Source organism: Macaca nemestrina, chromosome 6 (assembly GCF_043159975.1).
Source record: "Macaca nemestrina isolate mMacNem1 chromosome 6, mMacNem.hap1, whole genome shotgun sequence".
NCBI lineage: Eukaryota > Metazoa > Chordata > Mammalia > Primates > Cercopithecidae > Macaca > Macaca nemestrina.
In genome coordinates this window covers 17,411,022-17,432,286 of record NC_092130.1, presented here as the reverse complement: position 1 = coordinate 17,432,286, position 21,265 = coordinate 17,411,022, and the positions used below count along the sequence as shown (strand labels likewise).

The following is a 21,265-nucleotide window of genomic DNA, read 5'->3' as shown; positions in this document are numbered from 1 at the left end:
CAAAGGATAAAAGATGCATGAACCTCATTGCAAGTAGGAAAAAGGCTGACTGAAAGTTCTTTGAAAGAAAAAGTAACCAAAGGTGGTGATCGAAAGATTCAAATTGCCCACAAGGTAAGTCTCTCTGTGGTGCTGTTTATATTGCGCTATTAAATTTTTCCTAAACAAAACAGGAGACAAGACTTGAGTTCCTTGTACTCAAAATGCAAATCCTTTCAAAATGACACTGTGATGGGTTGAATTCCTTATTCTGTATTTGAAGAATTATTATGAGGCCCTTAATAGAGGTGGCAACACTGAAGAAACATTAAAAGTTCAGTTCCTCTCATTTTCATTTGCAGCAAGAGAATTTCTTTGCATCTCCCAGACGTTTTTGTTTCATCTCCCCACGTTCTCACCCCTCACTAAGTATTTGGTTAAAAAAACAGAGCAGAGGGGCACACACACATTTAACAAATATCTCTTGAGGACTTACTAAGACCAGGGAATTCCATAATGAGCTAACAAGGTCCTGCTCACATGGCACACGTATTTTTCATAGTTCTCACATTCTAGATACTTCATGAAAGTTATCTTGTGAAAAACTTTTTATCACCCCAATAAAAGTTTGTTTGCCACCGACATTTCACCCTAAAGCACATCAAGAACCTAAACTGCTTTCCCAAAACACACAAGGCTTCTCAGTGCAGGAGGTGCCTGTCCAGTATGGAATAATAGGACTTTCAAAGAGGTAGAAGAGGACAAAACGATAAGGAATTGAAGAAAAGGGAGAACAATCAAAGAAAGAAGGGAATTCTCTGGTGCCTATCCAAGACGGATTCTGAATGAACAAATTACTGAATGGGACAAATAAAGAATTGGTGTTACTATATGTGGGGAAGATAGTGAATTGTATCAACACCACACCACACGTGATAAAAATAACCACAGGGTTTATATCTAAGGGACTTGTTTTTTTTTTTTTCCTTCCTCCCTGACTCTTTCATGGAGGAACGCCTTTACTCGGGAAGTATAAAAGAGTGTTCAGTATTCAAAGAGAAATTCTGTTGTCCATATGGATGCTCCAACCCAAAGATTCTAAATCCTTCTCAAGTGATATGCAGCATCCTGACTCTTCAGAATAGAGGGTTGTCTCACAGAAAGAACAAAGGAAGAAAGGATGTAAGGGAGCAGAACCCTGCTGCTAAGTAAGCATCATTCTGTTCACTGTGAAGTAGGTATTGCTTAGGGCACTCACAGAGATTCAAACTCATGCCTTGTCACAGAAGGCTGCCACCTTGAGGGGATGTGGCATATACCATTGGCCTAGTCTATGGGAGAGAGCCATAAGAGAGACACAAGTTATAAAAGAAGATGTTACTTCTGTTCTGCCCTGGGAGACAGCAGGCTTCATGCAAGCAGACTTACATACTTCATGTAAGTTTCATGTAAGCTGGTGTTATCTGAGGTGATAACACCAGCACAAACAAAGGTACAGAAGTGGATGATCTCAGCCTAGGCTAAAGAGGGCCCTCCAGCCTCCCTAGGTTACACGATATTGCAGCAGCCTTACCAATGACCATAGTGTTTGAGTTCTGTTTTCCAAAGTAGGACCTGGAGTTTTTTGTCTCACCACCAAGAAAACTAAGGGTGAGGTTGGAGCAAAAGTTTAATAAGCAAAAGGAGAAAGCTCTCAGCAATGGAGAGAGGGCCCGAAAGAGGGCTGCCATTCTAAAGTTGAATATTAGTGATTTTATAAACAGGCTAGTAGGCTGAGATATTTCATTTACATAAGGTACAAAGAATTGGTTAGGACTAGGTATTTCATTTGCATAAGGCATGAATTCCCGACAGCTCCTCCCTATCCTTTCAGTGCACATGTGGACTCACCCTAAGTTACTCCATGTTGTTTAATTTCCCTTACTGCATATGTCTAAGGGGGTGGGATTCCCTATTGCAGATGTTCTGGGTTCTATGCTATTCCTCTTAGGCATGCTTCAAGTAAGCCCCCCTTCCCCCTCCCCTGCACAAACACCCATATCTGAGTGTGTCCAGAAAAAGAAAGGAATGTGCTCACTGAAGCCTACCATGTATATGTGACCCTTACTAGTTAAGCATCTTTATGGTGGACCTTGCCTCCTTATCTATGCTTGCAGCCCGATCTTTCAGGCTGTTCCTTTGTTTGGAAAAAAAGGAATTCTACCGAGGACTTGTCCTAGCTATCTGCCTAACTAATTCCTTTCTCTCTTTTCCCTCAATATCAGTAGAATTTTCTGGAAATGAGGACTAATGATATAACTGGGTTTCAATGTTTGGAAGAGAGTGTAAAAAAAGTAAGCATCTTGAATGCTCAGAGAAGGAGCTGAAACTCACTGCAGCAGGAAATGTGAAATCACCCAATGTTTGTCATTAGAACAATGAGGGCAGGATCAATAATTTCCCCAGAAAGGAGAATTTACTATTTCTAAACTCATTTATGGTAGGATAGGAAGACTTTAATTAGACAGCCTGTGAAAAACATAACTTTATGTGGGTTATCGCAGAAAGGGGAAGTTGACATTCATGGCTCAGTTACTTCCGTGAGGACTAAATTGGAATATGAGGGAAAATGCTACTGTGATGAGAAGAAAAAGCCTTACAGCAAGTCATTTTTGTTTAATAAGAATCTAATGCTATTTATCTAGAATAAAACATTCTCCAAATTAGATCATATAAAATATAGCAGATCTTTAGCTCCACCATTATTAGATAATTCCAAATGGCATAAGGAATCCCTAATTCTAATCCCAGCAGGGCTCTGAACGTGCCCCTTGAAACTACGTATAAAGCTCACTAAGAACAGTCTTTGGAGCAGGACACTTCTATAGTAGCTGTGTTACTGTAGGCAAACTACTTTATCTCTGAATGCCATGTAGTTAGAAAGTCAGGTTAAATATCACCTTTGGATCGGGCATCAGGCAAGCACTGAAGAATAACAGGGAAACAGGCAGATAAAATCCTTGACTTCATATTGTTTACATTATAGTGGGGATTTTTTTTAAAGGGAGTGAACAAACAATGCCAGTTTTATAAAAATGTAGATTTTGCAAATTGTATGTTGTGCATACATTATAGGTTGTTGTGAAGATGATATAAAATCATGTAGATAATTCCTTTACCTGCATAGTTACATATGTTGTGTATCTTAATTATCACTCATATTATTAGTGAAAATGTGAGCATCAGAAAGGTATTTTTATAGAAGCCATATGGAAATACAACTTTTACTCAAGTCTAAAAAAGCCAAGGAAAAAATAATTTCAAAATAAGAGGAATTACAGTTTCTAACAAAGATGCCATAAGCACAATGGAACTGTCACAGTGCAAAAAAAAAAATGTACTTTATTATTTTTAAATGACACCTACATGGAAGACATTATTCCTTTTACCTAAGAAAGTGCTTTTGCCATTTAATCACAAAATCAAGATCTAGTTTAATGGTAACTAGCTACTTTGGACAAAAGATAAGACAAGAGGCAGGTTAATTACATTTCATGGGGATTGGAACATTAAAATAACCTAAGGAACAATTTACCCTCTGGACAAAGACTTAGGGGATAACAACCATTTCACTAAATAATAAAGACATCCATGGTAATGGGGCCATGTTAAAGAAAATACTGCAATTCACAAAGACTCCTTCTTTGAAAGTTTGGAATGTAAAGAAGACAATATTAAGGAAAATAAAGTGGGCAAATTAAACAAACAAAAAACCTGTGAGCTTTATAACAATTGAAAAAGTAGGCTGGAAAGATTTAAAAATCAAAGCCTTTACTGAATCGTGGCCTCCTCTAGTCCTCTAGGACTTCTAAGTCAAGAACTAGAATTTTCTCTGTATTCCCTGGTTCATTCTGCACACAGTGGGCCTTCAGGAAACACTTATTGGGTAAACTGAACTTTCTGGCATTTGTAAACTCTACTATATATGTTAATAATTCAATAGCATAAACTGAAAACACTGCTTAGTCATTCATTATGTAAAGGCCTTACATGATACACCACAGTTTTATGAATAAGCCAAGCATTTCAGCTTTAATTTCATCTGACATGAAACTGGAATAAATTTGTGCTATTTCCTCATACTTTTTCCTGTTCCCTTCTAACAGTTTTCCATTTTCAGCTGTTAAGAAGTGACCCACCACAGAACTCAGTCTGAGCCTCCACTGCAGCTCACTATATTTCATCTTCAAATAACATTTTAAATAATTTGGTTTGATTTACTGATGTTGTTAGTATCACGTGTGGAGGTGGGGACGGGGTGCTGTCTGAAAGAGGAAGACTACTGAATGAATAGTCAGTTTGCTGAGGCATGGGCTAAACAGAGTTGTCCCCAAAGGAATTCAACATGTAATTAGTTGCTAGAAGTTTCCATAGAACTCAATATAATATTTTCTATATTTTATGTATTTTCTTTTTAGAGACATGATCGCACTCTGTCCCTCTGGCTGGAGTCAATAGAATAGTTCTTAACACATTTTCACACCATTTAATCACAATATTTCTACACCAAATGTCCCGCACAGTACCGGCAACATAATCCAAGCCACTATCAACACTAACTTGGACCACTGCAATAGTCTTTTATATGATTTTCCTGTTTCTGTTACTATGTCTCTACAATTTATTTGCCACTGAATGCCCAGAATGATCACTGAAAAACATAAATCATATCACACTGCTCTGCTGTGTAAAATGTTGCAGTTGTCTTTAAACCGCATTTGGAATCAATCCATATTCTAAACTGTGATTTTCAAGGCCCTAAAGGATCTGTCTCCTGCTGACTTCTCTAACTCCACGTTATACTAGGTACTTGAGTTTACTATACTCCAATTGCACTGTCCTTCTTTTTATTCACTCTATTTCTATTGGATGCACCAAGTGCTTCTCTTCCTTAGAGCCTTTGCATCTGTTTTTTCCTTTGCCAGAAATGACCTGCAGTAAGATATTTTTAATGAATGCCTTCTTATTCATCTCATTTCTCTGCTGCTTGTTCAAAGAGAAGTTCCTTCAGCAACCATTCTAACAGAGCTGCTATTTCCAGAGGTCATGGTCACATCTCCCTGACTTATTACGTTCATACATTTATCACTGTCTACAATGATTGTCTTCAGGTATTTGTTTATCTGTTGATTAAACACCTCTCTAATAAACCTTCTCCTGAGATTTTAAGGCCCACTAATGTATGCTTGAATATTTAGAAGTTTAGAAATCAAGTGATAAAACTGCTAAGTAAAATATCTATCTACTGCCTTGACACAAATGGGTTGGTAATGAAAGGCCAAGTTCAAATGTAGAATTTTTGACTGCTTGGTGTTCTATGCCAGAATATAACAGCATGGGAGAAGGAGACCAATCCTTACCCACAGCCCAACCCCTTTTTCTTCCCACCCTTGACATTGTCTCATATAAGAATGGGCCTCATGTTTGTATGTAAGACACACCAGTGCATATAACCATATTCCATCTACAGTGCCCATCTCATACCCCAGGGAGACTATAAGCCCCTGGCCACTCCTCAGACATAGAAAGGGGTACAACAGTGGTATACTTTGTCTTGTGCATATGGACCCAGGAAATAGGCCTGTGCACTCCCTAAAAGTATAGGCTTGAAGTTGTTTGGGCAGGGAATTCAAGTGCCAGTTGCCTACATCATGATCTCCAGAGAAGAGCAAGTGGCCATTCAGACTCCTTGGCCAGTAGTGAGAGATGTGCCAGATCAGGCCAGAGCGCATTCCTCTTATATGTGAGGGCCAAGGTATGGGCCAGCTGGGGAATTTTAGGAAGATATTGCACTCTCAACCCCACTCCATCCCATCCTAATCAGAGTACAAATACCAAAAGAGCAGATATATTTTGTTTTCGTATATGTTTTCTTTAGTAAACAGTTTCAGGCACTTAATATATGCTTAATAAATATCTGTAGAATAAATAAATATTTGGCATGCAAATATTTACACAAATAAATGTAATGTTTTAACCTCAGAACATTCTTGAGTATGTAGATACTTCTATCCCCACCTTCCTAGTACAACAACTTGAATAGAGTCAGGAAAAAGAAGTGAGTTCAAGTCCATACACTAACTGTCAGAACTGCAAATGAGGATTAAAGGGAGTCAGGTATCCAAGAATAGAGACTTAGTCATTGCTATGCACCAGATTGTCAATTCTGTACAACACTTTTTTTTTTTTTTTTTTTTTTTTTTGCCCTCCAAGTAACATAGGACAAAATGAAACATTTTAAATCTATACCTCATCACCAAAAAAATGGGGAACCAGGATCTAAAACATGGCAAGTTTAGGAGAACAGATGGTTAAGCTGGCCATGGATCTTCTCAGCAGAAGTGCACCATTCTTGTGGGAAACCCCAGAATCCATAAGGAGACTAAAGTGCTTAGTGTAACTTAAGATCTGCTATTGGATCTCTCAGAGTCCACTAGAGGGTCTCAGCTTACTGGGTGAAGATTTTCCCTTAAAGATGATGATTATCAAAGAAAAAATACCTGAAAAAGGGGGTTTCATATTGGCATCAAATTTTTCTAAGTGTATTAGTTCGTTCTCACACTGCTATAAAGAACGACCTGAGACTGGGTAATTTATAAGTAAAGGAGATTTAATTGACTTACAGTTCCATAGGCTTAACAGGAAGCATGGCTAGGAAGCCTCAGGAAACACAATCATGCCGGAAGGCAAAAGGGAAGCAAGCACGTCTCACATGGCGGCAGGCGAGAGAGAGAGTGAAGGGAAAGTGCCACACTTTTAAACCATCAGATCTCGTGTCATTATCACAAGAACAGCATGGGGAAAGTCTTCCCCCATGATCCAGTCACCTCCCACCAGGTCCCTCCCTCAACACATGGGGATTACAATTTGAGATGGGATTTGGGTGGGGACACAGTGTCAAACCATATCACTAAGCATGGAAAAGCAATTGGTTCTATGTCAATAGTCTGATCACATGGCATAAGAACCATAGCAATAACAATAATTATATCTAATACATATATATTGATTCTACCTTCTCAATGCTATTAACTTCTTCCCCTCCTCTCTACTGTCTCCCTAACCCAAGGTGCCCTCAGCCCTCAGTTAGCCTATTGCAGGATCCATCCCATCCACCCATCTTCTTTACATTGTAACCAGAGTTCAAAATACAACATACTTATGTCACCATCACCAACACTTCTTAAAATTATTCAGTGGCTTCTCAAAAATATTAATTTAAAAAAAAAACAGGAATCCATAATAAGGTCTAAAAGGCCCTACATGTTCAAACTCCTGCTAGCATCTTCAGTTGCACTACACACTACTCTTCTTTCTCATTCCTGAGGCATCGACCACCCTGGCCTTCACTACATTTCTCTGACACTCTCTGTTGACACAGGGCTTTTGCCTAGATTACTCTTCCCTTTCTCTCCCCACCATCCCTTAGTGTCTCAGCTTGTTTGGATTGCTATAACAAATCACCAGAGACTGGGTAGCTTGCTCACAGTTTTGGAAGCAAGGAAATTCAGAATCAAGATCCCAGCAAATTCAATGTCTGGTGAAGGCCCACTTTCTCATTCATAGAGGATGTCTTCATGCTGTGTCCTTGCATGGCAGAAGGGGTAAGGCAGCTCCCTAAGGCCTCTTTCCCAGAGCACTAATCCCAACCATGAGAGCACCTTATAATCTAATCACTTCTCAAATTCCCCACCTACCAATACCATCCCAATGGTGAACAGATTTTAACATATGAATTTTGAGGGGACACAAATATTCAGACCATTGTACTTAGTTAACTTCCATTCATCTTTGGAATCTAGCTCTACTGTCACTTTCTCAAGGAAGTTTCCTGTTGTCTCAGACTCTGAATATAATTCTGAGTTATAACACTGCATTGCTTTATTTGATCACAGTTAAAATTTCACAGGTTTATATGATTACTTAATTCATAGCTGCTTTTCTAACCAAGCTCACAACTCACAGGCTCCATGAAGGCAGCAGAATGGGCTTGTTTCGGCACACTCTTGTTTCCAGAGCTTGAAACCATTCCTGGGACACAGCTGGTGCTCAATGAATGCTTCTTGAATAAGAAAATGTGTAGACTGAGCATGTTTGTGTGAAGCAAACTGTCTTCTGCATTTTCTGTGTTACAGATGAGGAAACTAAAGCTTAAGTTGAATTGTCCTAATGTCATATATTTAGTACACAGACCATGAAGCTAGTAATCAAGCCCACACTGTCTAATTCAGAGTTTCCAGACCTCAAAAATTCTATGTAATAATATATCTGCCAAAATGCACTTCCCCTTGTCTCCCATATCATGTCCCTTCTTTCTTCCATAGCATAATCTTATATGAAGACATAATCTTATATAAAGATGGTTTCCTGGAAAGCAGACTAAGAACATACAACAAACTGTTAAGGGTGTCATGGGAGTTTGCAATTGCATTCAGCTGCTAAAGGAGAGACCTGAAATAACAATTGCTTGAGCAAGGTAAAGTTTCATTTTTTTTTTAATTAAGGAAATCCAGAAGAGCTAGGCAGACCAAATAAAAAATATTCCTAAATTATGTCAATATATATTTTCAAATAGTGAAGTGTGACCATTCTTTCAAAAATATTTCCACTTCTTCTGAGATGGAAATGACACCCAGAAATGTATTTCTTGATCAACAGGTAAATTGAAAAATAATGCCAGGTACCCATGGTGTTACACTACATTATTCCCTTTCCTTTCCTAAGGCAAATGCTCTAATCAGCCTCATGCCACATAAGTCTAACACCACTCTGCCCCATGGTATTGAATTAACCTTTACCTGACATTTCTAGGTAATCATCTTGGGAGCCATCCAATAAATCATTTAATAAAATGAAAGTGAAGTAGCCTTCCAGAAAGTGCATGTGCTCATTTTAAGTAATTCTAAATGGAGGCAATTGCACTCAACAACAAAAATAGCTCTTTGTACCACCAAACACAAATGAGTGTGCCTTCTACAAAGGCAACAAGGAAGCATCTGGCCATGAAACAGAATGGACTTCTTAATGACATCCTCAAACAAGGACAACTATGCCTGTGGGGTTTTCTTCCCTGTCCTCACCTCCGTCTGTGGCCACTAAACTTTGGCAATTCATCAGAAAAACAGATTGCATTTGCAAAGAGATTGCATCACTGTCTGGTAGAATAACTGATAGCAAAAATTCCTCACCATTTAGCTTAGGAGATAAGTTGTCTTTTGGAAAGAGAAGTTGGCACCTACTTTATAACACAGAAATGGATGGAGTCACCTTGAAGGTAATTTTGCTTCTATAACAGGTTATTCGGATGCCTTGTTTAGTGATGACAATGTAAAGAAGTGGGCACCAGTTATGTTTTTGAGTACCTTAGTCAATCTGTTTCACTCCTTCATATTCCAAGTTGATTTCTCAGAATAAGTGAACTGATAGGCCTACGAAGGTGAGAGTCTGTGAGAGAAAAAGGAGTTATGCCTGAAATCCTGATCTTTGAGACCTGAAGTTAGAAAACCTGGAGGAGTGGTACAGAATAGCTTCAACCAAGGCCCAACGGAAAGACAAAGAAATAAGTTAATGAGCCTTTTGAATAATGAGGCTTTCAAACTGGCATCACTGCCTCAACACAATGTGAGACTGTAGGGAAGGGCAGATTTATTAGGAAAAAAATATATAGTTTGTGGCTGTTTCTTCCTCTTGAATAGTAGTTTTTGATTTACTGAGTTTTCAGATGAAAAGACTTGCCATTTTACTACGGACATGACCTTTGAATACTCACACAGGCCTTGAAAACATTTTATATGATAATAATTGGCTTGAGAGAGCAGTGTAGTTAATGGTTCTAAAAGAAAGCACAGAACAGCGGTCACTTAGGAATTTCCCTTCAACCACAACAAAATCAAGATACTCATTATTCAGAAAAAGCCTAGACATTTGTTTGCATTCCATAAAATAAGAAAAAAGTTTGCATTTCTGGGAAGTGTATACATCTACATCAGCAGTTTTCAACTGGGAACTATGTTGCCCCACTTCCTTGAGACATTGGCAACACCTAGAGATATTGTTTGTCATAATAGGAAGCTGAGATTGGCATCTAATGGGTAGAGGCCAGGGATCCCATGAATCATCCTACAATGCACAGGTCAGTCCTCCTCATATCAAATTATTACGTGTTCAAAATGTTAGTAGTGTTGAGGTTGAGAAACCCTGAGATAGATCAAAAAGGATCTTCTCAATTGCACTGAAAGTCATCCTCAGATCTCATTACAAACTGAGAAAGTCAATGAATTCAAGAACTGGTAAAACTTTGTAATCTTTTTATTTCTCAGACAGCTGGCTAATTTCTTCATCTCAGGAACACATTCATCAAGCCCACTGCAGAGAAACTCTTCAGTTGCATTTTCCTACGTAATTCCAAACACACATGGGTAATCTGGGGGAATCCAGGGGAGGCTTTGAGAATTTTATCTATGTTTAAAGTGACAAGCAATATTATTCTAAAGCGCATTATGGGAAATTTTGTATACTTGGCACTTTAGCAAAATAGAATAAACAACCAGACAATATTCCAATAAAAATCCAGTATTGTTATGTAATATCTAGGTGAAACTCTGGGCCACATAAACTGGGCTGTTCTCCGATCTGCAATTTAATATGAAGAGTGTGGAGTCTGGTCAGAAGTAAAAAGTTTTGGACCCCAGTCCCATTCAAATTAACTGTTCTACTGTGGAATAAAGGTTCATATACCCCACCTATGATCAATTATTGGATTAATTATTGTATTTGTCTATGGGACTTATTGTGAAAGTTAAATTAATTGTGCATATCAAAATATTTAGGAAATTAACAGCTTAACGATAAATGTAAATAATAGTGACTTTGCTTCAAAATAACTTACAAAAGTATCACAAGATGGAACTTGATTGAGAGAGGCATTTTTGAGATTTTCTGTATTCAATGTGTCTCTTCTTGTGGAAATTTTGTCTTTCAATATGACATCAATTTAAACCATTAAGTTACTGAAAGATAGGGGAAAAGGATATGTATAACTTCATGCTAATTCTGAATCAAGGCATTTTGTTAATATCAATTTTAAGAAAAAGCTGTGTCATAAAGAATAGTCACAGTTATCCAGGATTTCCATGGTTTTACTACTATAGGATTTTAACTGTTGGATGGCCAATTATTTCAGCATTTTGAAATCTCACTTATAGAAATAAATATAAACATAAAAAATAATGAAGACATGAAAAGCAACATAATTTTTCTGGAAATCACAAATTTATGCATCTAAAACAAAACACAATAAAACAAAAAAATATATATATATATGCCATATATAATGTAAAGGTGAATAACTGCGTGAGTCCTAAACTTCTTAATGAATATTTTTAGGGAATATATGTACCTAATCTAATAGGAAACATACATAGCTACTCAGTAATCTCACAGTACCTATCCATGCTATAGCATTAATCACATTTGACTCATAACCCTTCTAGCTTGAAGCCAACAATACACTCTGTTCAGTTATAGACCAATGGCTTACAGACATACATAACTTATTATTCTAAGTGGGTAACTAAAACCTTTATAGCCTTCAAACTGCATTTTCCCATCTTTACACATGGCAAAGATCATGCTAGCCACCGTAAAGGACATAGTTTGGAGGAAAAAAAAAAAACATGAGTTAGTGTGTGATTTCCATTTCTGAGGTTATATTGACATCCAGGCAAGAAATAAAGGCATGTCTTCTTATAAGTGTTTCCTGGTCAATATCAAATCTGATCAAGTGTTCGTCCCCAGCCCCTATGTACTCTAATGATACCTTGTACATTTCCTTCTTCATAGGTATCACAACCATACAGTTTTTGTCTTATAAAGGTTTTTTTAATGCCTGCTTTCCCACTAGACTTGCACATGAGTGCAGGAATTTTATCAGTTATATTTACCTCTTTTGACCCCCAAACACAGAAGAGTACTCAGTACAGAGGTGATGCCAAATAAATATTTGTGGAATGAATGAACAAGAATTGACACTAACTGTTATTGGCCTAAGAAACATAGTTTTATTAAAAATGTTAATTCTGTATATATGAGAAATAGAGGTAAAAATTAGTATGTGGCTGAAAACTCATTTATAGCAATACAGCCACATGAAAAGTCTTTCCCCCTAAGTGCTGTCAGTAAAGTGAATTTTTTTAACTTTTCGTTTACTAAACATTATACAAACCTTTTTAATTAATTTATTTATTTTTTTGATACGGAGTCTCACTCTGTCACCCAGGCTAGAATGCAGTGATGCGATCTCGGCTCACTGCAACCTCTGCTGCCCGGGTTCAAGCAATTCTCCTGCCTCAGCCTCCAGAGTAGCTGGGATTACAGACACCTGCCACCGCACCCAGCTAATTTTTTTTTTTTTTTGTAGTTTTTAGTAGAGATGGGGTTTTCACCATCTTGGCCATGTTGGTCTTGAACTCCTGACCTTGTGATCCACCCGCCTCGGCCTCCCAAAATGTTGGGATTACAGGTGTGAGCCACTGCACCCAGCCCACAAACATTTTAACAAACAGAAAATTAGTAGAAGTTGCTATAGAGTGAAAAAGAGTTGGATAAGATATAGGGCAGGTCCTTTGACTACTAAGTAAAACTGTTTCCTACAAACCAAGTCTCTATCGGTATAAGATCCTAAAGCAAGCTACAATATCATCTACCTAACAATCTGATAGGCTTTCCTACATTTTAGCTCATCCTTCAGTAAACTGGCTGGATAATAAAGAAATGTTATTCTTTGAAAAATAACTACAGCCCTAATTGAGTTTTCGGTCCCTTTCTGCCACCAGTCAGGAGACTACTGCTGTTCATGGTGCTGAAACTTCAAAGACGGATGACTAAACTTTCTGAAGACATAAACACAATCTTGGCTCTTCTTTCTGATGCATGACCACAGGCCAATAAGTTTACCTTATATCTCTAGGGCTCTTTAGAGCTTGTAAAGGGATCTCACTACATTTCACTTAACACACATGATAAAAAGTAAGGTAGCTCACTGGAAAACTGAGATTCAGGAGAGACTGCTATTTGTCCAAGTTCAGAAAGATAGTGTCAGAATTGGGACTTGAACCTGGAATTTCTGACAATAGGCCAGCATGTTTTCCTACAGGTGTTGTCTAACATGACACTTGACCTAAAGAGTACACTACTAACTGAAAATGATATGTAAACACATATGGAAAAGTTAAATTAGAAATTAAGCACCATGTTATAGAGGCAAAATAAATGATCTGAACTAAATCATTGACCTATACTAAATAACGACTGACATAAACTGAATGAGGAAAGAAGATTGGACCCTGAGGTGGCTTTATTAGAAAAAAAACCCTACAGTAACCAAAACAGCATGGTACTGGTACCAAAACAGAGATATAGACCAATGGAACAGAACAGAGTCCTCAGAAATAATACCACACATCTACAGCCATCTGATCTTTGACAAACCTGAGAGAAACAAGAAATGGGGAAAGGATTCCCTATTTAATAAATGGTGCTGGGAAAATTGGCTAGCCATAAGTAGAAAGCTGAAACTGGATCCTTTCCTTACTCCTTAGACGAAAATTAATTCAAGATGGATTCGAGACTTAAATGTTAGACCTAATACCATAAAAATCCTAGAGGAAAACCTAGGTAATGCCATTCAGGACATAGGCATGGGCAAAGACTTCATGTCTAAAACACCAAAAGCAACAGCAGCAAAAGCCAAAATTGACAAATGGGATCTCATTAAACTAAAGAGCTTCTGCACAGCAAAAGAAACTACCATCAGAGTGAACAGGCAACCTACAGAATGGGAGAAAATTGTTGCAATCTACTCATCTGACAAAGGGCTAATATCCAGAACCTACAAAGAACTCAAACAAATTTACAAGAAAAAAACAAACAACCCCATCAAAAAGTGGGCAAAGGATATGAACAGACATTTCTCAAAAGAAGACATTCATACAGCCAACAGACACATGAAAAAATGCTCATCATCACTGGCCATCAGAGAAATGCAAATCAAAACCACAATGAGATACCATCTCACACCAGTTAGAATGGCGATCATTAAAAAGTCAGGAAACAACAGGTGCTGGAGAGGATGTGGAGAAATAGGAACACTTTTACACTGTTGGTGGGATTGTAAACTAGTTCAACCATTATGGAAAACAGTATGGCGATTCTAGAACTAGATGTACCATATGACCCAGCCATCCCATTACTGGGTATATACCCAAAGGATTATAAATTATGCTGCTATAAAGACACATGCACACGTATGTGTATTGCAGCACTATTCACAATAGCAAAGACTTGGAATCAACCCAAATGTCCATCAGTGACAGATTGGATTAAGAAAATGTGGCACATATACACCATGGAATACTATGCAGCCATCAAAAAGGATGAGTTTGTGTCCTTTGTAGGGACATGGATGCAGCTGGAAACCATCATTCTTAGCAAACTATCACAGGAACAGAAAACCAAACACCGCATGTTCTCACTCATAGGTGGGAACTGAACAATGAGATCACTTGGACTCAGGAAGGGGAACACCACACACCGGGGCCTATCATGGGGAGGGGGGAGGGGGGAGGGATTGCACTGGGAGTTATACCTGATGTAAATGACGAGTTGATGGGTGCAGCACACCAACATGGCACAAGTATACATATGTAACAATCCTGCATGTTATGCACATGTACCCTACAACTTAAAGTATAATAATAATAAATAATTTTTTTTTTTTTTTTTTTTTTTTTTTTTTTTTTTTGAGACGGAGTCTCGCTCTGTCGCCCAGGCTGGAGTGCAGTGGTGCGATCTTGGCTCACTGCAAGCCCCGCCTCCCGGGTTCACGCCATTCTCCTGCCTCAGCCTCCCGAGTAGCTGGGACTACAGGCGCCCACAACCGCGCCTGGCTAATTTTTTGTATTTTTAGTAGAGACGGGGTTTCACCGTGGTCTCGATCTCCTGACCTTGTGATCCGCCCGCCTCGGCCTCCCAAAGTGCTGGGATTACAGGCGTGAGCCACTGCGCCCGGCTATAAATTTTTAAAAAAAAGAAAAAGAAAAAAATAAAAAATAAAATAAAATAAAATAAAATAAAAAACCCTAATAATTAGAGAATTCTAAATACTTTTTAAAATTTCAATTTTGGACTTGGAAAATTTCCTTGCAGCTTTCATAAAGGAAAGTCAAGGAATCTTATTTGACCAAAGAAACTAACTAACGGCAATGTATATTAGATAAGGCAAAAATGTAATCCTCCAAAAGCTGTAGACATCTAAAATGCTATTCTCTATCTTTCCCAGTAGATTACAATTCAATAGAAATACTGCATGTGCTGTTGTTTTGTTCTTGATAATGCTTTGTAATAGTATAGGATGAACTAATATTTGCTGCCATACACATTGAAGTGGAAGATGGAAATTAAATTTCTGAAACATTTCCAAAGTGTGTCCACATTTTGAGAGCAGTTCAACCACTATTTGTCTACACTCTTAATTTTCTTCCTAATGATAACATTTAATAGTAGAATCATCCCCAAATTGCTTGGGTCAGAAGAAATTATGTTGCATTTGATAATTCAATTAATTTGTTTACTTAATGACCTGGTTTATAGATATAATAAGGAAATGAAACCACTGGCTAATTTACCATCAAACATACGGTAGATACATTCCTATTTTTGAACCATAATCTGCTAAAACTATAAAGAATTATATGAACTGGGTTGACTCTATAGAAAGTTGCAAATTGAATAATACTGGTTCTTGCGGAGAAGGAAAGAAAAAAACACAGGTTTGAATTAAAAGAGAAAAAGGAAAGCACTTAGTGTGAATAAACCTAGAATTTACATGGCAATTTTTTTTAGCAACTCAAATAAATCTGAGCAAAAGAGAAATTGTCTACAAAGTGTACAAAGTGAGTGGACTGTATGACATAGACCCACTATAAAATTTATTTCTGCTCTTAAAAATCTATGGTCAAAAATAATTTAACTGTACATTTAAAAATAACTGAAAGAGTATTACTGGACTGTTTGTAACAAAGGATAAGTGCAGCAAGTGATGGATACTCCATTTACTTGATGTAATTATAAAACACTGCATGCTTATATCAAAATATTTTATGTAACCTATAAATATAGACACCTAGTACATACCTACAAAAATTAATTTTTAATGTAGATGTTACTTTTTAAAAGTTTTTTTTAATCATAAGACTATTCGGATTGCAAGAAGCAAAGTACATTTTGAATTAGCTTACACTAAATAAATCAATAAGTTTATAAGGGCTGAGCCTAATTCAAAACTGAAGAATGAATGAGAGAAAAGGAAATTAAGAGAAGGTCACTACAATAATCTGCAAGAGAGACAATGGTGTTCTCAAGTGGCGTATTAGTGGAGGAAATGGCTAGAAATGAAAAGGCAAAGAGATACCTTTGATGCAGAAATGACAGATCTTCTTAATTATTGGGTGTTGAGATACGTACAATGAGGTAAGTGACCAGGAAAATTTGTTTTTGTTCTTGTTATTTTGTTTTGTGTGTTTTCTTCTATTGCTTTTATAATTTTACTGTCACATTTAAATCTCTAAGTCACAGAGTATATAAGTTGAAGGGAAACACACATAACACAATTTTTAAAAAGGAAAAAGAGTCTCCCACAGAGCAGGGGTAATTGTGTATCATTAATTGAGGAGTATTATCATCTCAGTTCTGAGCATCTGAGGGCATAAAAATAAAGTACAATAAAACAAAAAGTTTTCAGTAGAGAAATTAATAAGTAATTATAACAAACACTCTGTATTTACATTCATGAAGTTAAGTCATATCTCAGATAGTTACACCCTGCAGTTGAAAAAGGCCATAGAGATTACCTAGTGCCTCTATTTTGAATAAAGACACTGACTTTCAAAGAAGTCAGTTAGTAATAGCTAATACAACACAACATGATGTTAGCAGAGCTGAGACAGCTTTGTTTTCCCAATGATCTAATCAGTGTTTCTTATACTCTTCCATTTTATTTATTCATTCATTGTTATTCTAGTATATACTATGTACAAGAGAAGGCATATGTTAGATGTTATAGAGAAGGCCAAAAGTACGTCCTTGTGGCTGAGACTCTACAGTTATATTCAGAACACCATAATAAGTATATAAAAGTATAATACAAGAAAACATCAAAGGTCCAAACAAGTGTTTGGATATAGCTTTTAAGTTCAAATGAGAAAAACCATAAAGCCTCGGTTAATAATTCTTGCCAAGCACGTTAGTAAATGCTTTACAGGTCTTTTCTCACATAATCTTCACAATGCAACTCACAAAACAGTTATTATTAAACCCCATTTACAGATAAAGACACACTGAGAGTAACTTAGTAATGTACAAAAGATAGTATAGCAGCTAAATGTTCAAACAATGGCAGTGACTCTAATCATCGTATTGTACTGCTCACCTACAGCAGTAGGAAGGATGAAAAAATTCTGGAGAGAACAAGAGATGCATAGGACAAAAGGCATGCATAGAATTATGAGAAAAAGGAGGAATATCACGGGTAAAAAAAACATATTGCAAGTATTCACAGAGATGGCAAAGTGCATGTGTGTTTGTAGAACAATATTAGAAAATTATGATGGAAAGGTAGGAAGGGCCAAAGAGTCAAAGGGACTGAGTACCAAGGTAAATTGTTGGGTTTTATATTGTGAGCAGTGGGAGATATCGAACCTTTCTGAGCACAGGAGACACATATTCAAAACAGATTTTTACGAACATTAATAGTAGTGCTTGTTTTTCTTTTAAAATGGCAAGAGTATGCCATTTTAAAAGAAAAAAAAAGCAAAAAGACCCAAGAAAGCATTGAAATATTTTGAAAACCAGGACAGCAACCAGACTAGAAATAATAACTAGCCAGATTTGTTTAAAAAGTCCTCATCACCAATTATAACACAGCAGATTTGCTTTTTTACCAGCTGAGAAAAAAAATGCCCTCACTTCCACTGTTTGTTTTTACTCATTGGAACCATTTTCAATCATAATTACATTCAATAATATTTTGAATAATTGAAACGTTGATTCTTAGTTATGCAAAACTCTTGGTTTTTGTTACAGTATGAAATTATTGAGGATTGGCTCTACTTACCAAAGAAATCCCTAAATAAAAACATATAGCTGGAATATCTATCCAAAATCCAAATTGAATTATACACGTTCCAAATACTTCCCATTGCAAAGGACCCTCTGCACGCATAAATTGCTGAGAACTCAGCACATGTTTTATAATAAAAGATAATGTAATCAAGTGACCGGCAGCCCATTTAAATACCAAAATATTATAAGAATACTTTGTGTGAAGAATCTGTATGACTTATTTTTAACAAGGGAAAAAAAGAATAAAGTAGAAAGAAATTTTCTATAATGTGAGTGGATTGGGCAAAATAGACCTTTCTAAAGAGTCTCCTTCCTCCCTCCAAAAAAAAGAAAAAATAGAACACCTATTCTGAGCATTTCTTCAATCCCACACTCAGTCAAATCATAATGACTCTACTGGTAGCTTGAAATTGGCCATTTGGGAAGAACATACAGCACAGAAATCAGCAAAGGCAACAAATCTGGGCAGTTTTTTATCCCAGAGTCAATTTTCCAATACATAACTAATTATAAACATTCCAAATGTTTTCTTGATTCGGGAACCTTGATTCTTGTGAAAATATTTGAGAATTTGATGACTGAAATAGAAATCTTATAGAGGACATTTGAAATATAAAAATCAGTTATGTTTTATTTTTTAAAGAACAGAAGTCTTCTAAGATTTATCATTTTCCCTTTGTCACAGAAAGGCTTCCAAAATGTTTTGCCATACACTACATAATTTTGAGGCTGTTAATGAGAATGCTCCTTAAATCTAATAGTCTACTTCACTTGTTCTCAAATACTAAAATGCTGATGCTTGTTAAAACACAAACTCCTGAGCTGCACACACTCTGAGAATTTCTGATTCTATAGGTTTGGGTTGGGGGTCAAGAATGTGCATTTTTAACAAGTTTCTGGATGATGCATATGTTCCCGGCTTAGGCCCCATACTTTGAAAACCATTGGATACTTAACCATATTTTATTAGCAACTAGAAAAATTGCCCTAAATAATATTAAATATATGAACTTTCTGATGAAAATCCTTTTAAAAGGTAAGGGTTAGGCTGGGCACAGTGGCTCACACCTTTATTTCCAGCGCTTTGGGAGGCGAGGCAGGCCGTATGCTGGAGTGCAGGAGTCCAGCCTGGGCAACATAGCAAAACCTCATCTCTACCAAAAATACGAAAATTAGCCAGGCATGGTGGTGCATGCCTGTAGTCCCAGCTACTCAGGAGCTGAGATGGGAGGATCACCTGAGCTCCAGAGGCTGAGGCTGCAATGAGCCGAGATAACACCACTGTACTCCAGCCTGGGCAACAGAACAAGACCCTGTCTCAAGAAAATAAATTAATTTTTAAAAGGTGAGGGGCCAGGCACAGTGGCTCACGACTGTAATCCTAGCACTTTGGGAGGCTGAGGCAGGCAGATCACTTGAGGTTAGGAGTTCTAGACCACCCTGGCCAAGATGGTGAAACCCTGTCTCTACTAAAAATACAAAAATTAGCCTAACGTGGAGGTGCATGCCTATAGTCCCAGCTACTGGAGAGGCTGAGGCAGGAGAATCACTTGAACTCAGGAGGTGGAGGTTGCAGTATGTTGAGAGACTGTGCCACTGCCCTCCAGCCTAAAAGACAGAGTGAGACTCTGCCCAAAAAAACAAAAAAAAATAGTAATGGTCTACATTCTTTAGAATTACTTACCAGACATAATTTAGTATTCCTTAAATAAGGCATCTCTCTCTGGGCCATTAAGTCATCATTTAAATATCAGTTCTCATTTTTCATCAGTATTTGAAAATCTAGCCTTGGACTTTGTCTCTGTCTCTCTCTCTCTCCCTCTCTTTCTCACACACACACACTCACACGTGCACACACATGTACACAAAAAACACCACTTCCAAATCTGTTTTGTATTTATTATTGTCCCTTTAAGTTGAAGCAAAGCCACTTCACTTTTCAACTTAACTTTTTGCCCCAAAAGTAGAAATATCCATTTTTCTCTCTTAGGGTTTTTGTGTGAACCAAGTACATAATGCCGGTATATGTTGAGCAATACAATTGACAATGCTCAAGTATTCAAAGATATACTATAATAGTGAATCTGATTTTTATTTGAAAACTGAATTACTTTGCAAAACAAATAGGAAAGATAAAATAGCTATAAAAAATGTCAGAGGACCTTATTTAAACATCTTGAATCTTATTTTAAATACAGCATTATACATACCTCAAAGAATGCCCATCTATGAGTTTATTCACTTATATATCATTAAACTAATATTTATTGAGAGCCTACTATGTATCAGTTACTGTGTACTGGGAATATAGCACTGAAAAAAAAAAGAAAAAAAAAGACAGGAAGACCAGTGTCATGACTTGTAGAGTCTACTAGGGCATACAGATATTAATCAAATAATCATGTTAGTGAACTTTTCAGCTAAGGGTGAATAATTTACCCAAAGTAAATTAGATAAATTTAGTGCTACTGTGAGTGCATATTATAAAAAATAACTGATCTACATTTGAGAATCAAAGAAATAGTCCATAAGGAAATGATAATCCCATGCTGAAATCTGGAGAATTAACAGGAGTTAACTAGGCAAAAAGAAAACAGTGTTCCACAAGGAGGAAGCAGTGCTCAGAGCCCTGGGGTGAGTGAGAGGATGCTGGAGTGTTGAAAGCTATGAAAGACAGTAAAATAGCCCTGGTAGTAGGAAGGGAGTGGAGAGAAAGATTGAGAAAAAGTAAGCATTACGGTAAGGCTGGATAGATCATAAGAATTTTACCATGGTAAGAATTTTAATTGCCTTAACAACAGAAAGGCAAGGGTAGGTTATAAGGGTTATAAGAAGTAGAGAGAGATATATAAACAGATTTGTTTAAAATATCACTAGCTTGGTTGCTTTAGATACATTGAATTGAATAAAATACATGACTAAATTAATTTCACTATTTTTTCGTCTTCTAATGTGCCTCCTAGAAAACTTAAAATTTTATGTGTGGCTCTCACATTTTATATGGAAAGTCTTAAATAAACTTTATTTTTCTCTATTGCTTTGGGCAAGGCATATGAGAAAAAGTCAACAA

The 21,265-nt window shown here is 37.0% G+C and overlaps 1 long non-coding RNA gene across 6 annotated transcripts in view; it reads right to left on the bottom strand.

Moving 5' to 3' along the window:
* Positions 1-21,265, bottom strand: part of LOC105480808 (uncharacterized) — a 694,030-nt gene that overhangs the window by 395,703 nt on the left and 277,062 nt on the right. The window contains exon 7 of one of the 6 annotated variants that reach the window (XR_011624486.1): positions 7,204-11,027. The exons of the other annotated variants lie outside the window; for them this stretch is intronic. This is a non-coding gene — a long non-coding RNA (uncharacterized lncRNA). Of the gene's footprint in view, positions 1-7,203; positions 11,028-21,265 lie in introns of those variants that run through there. 6 annotated transcript variants of the gene reach the window in all.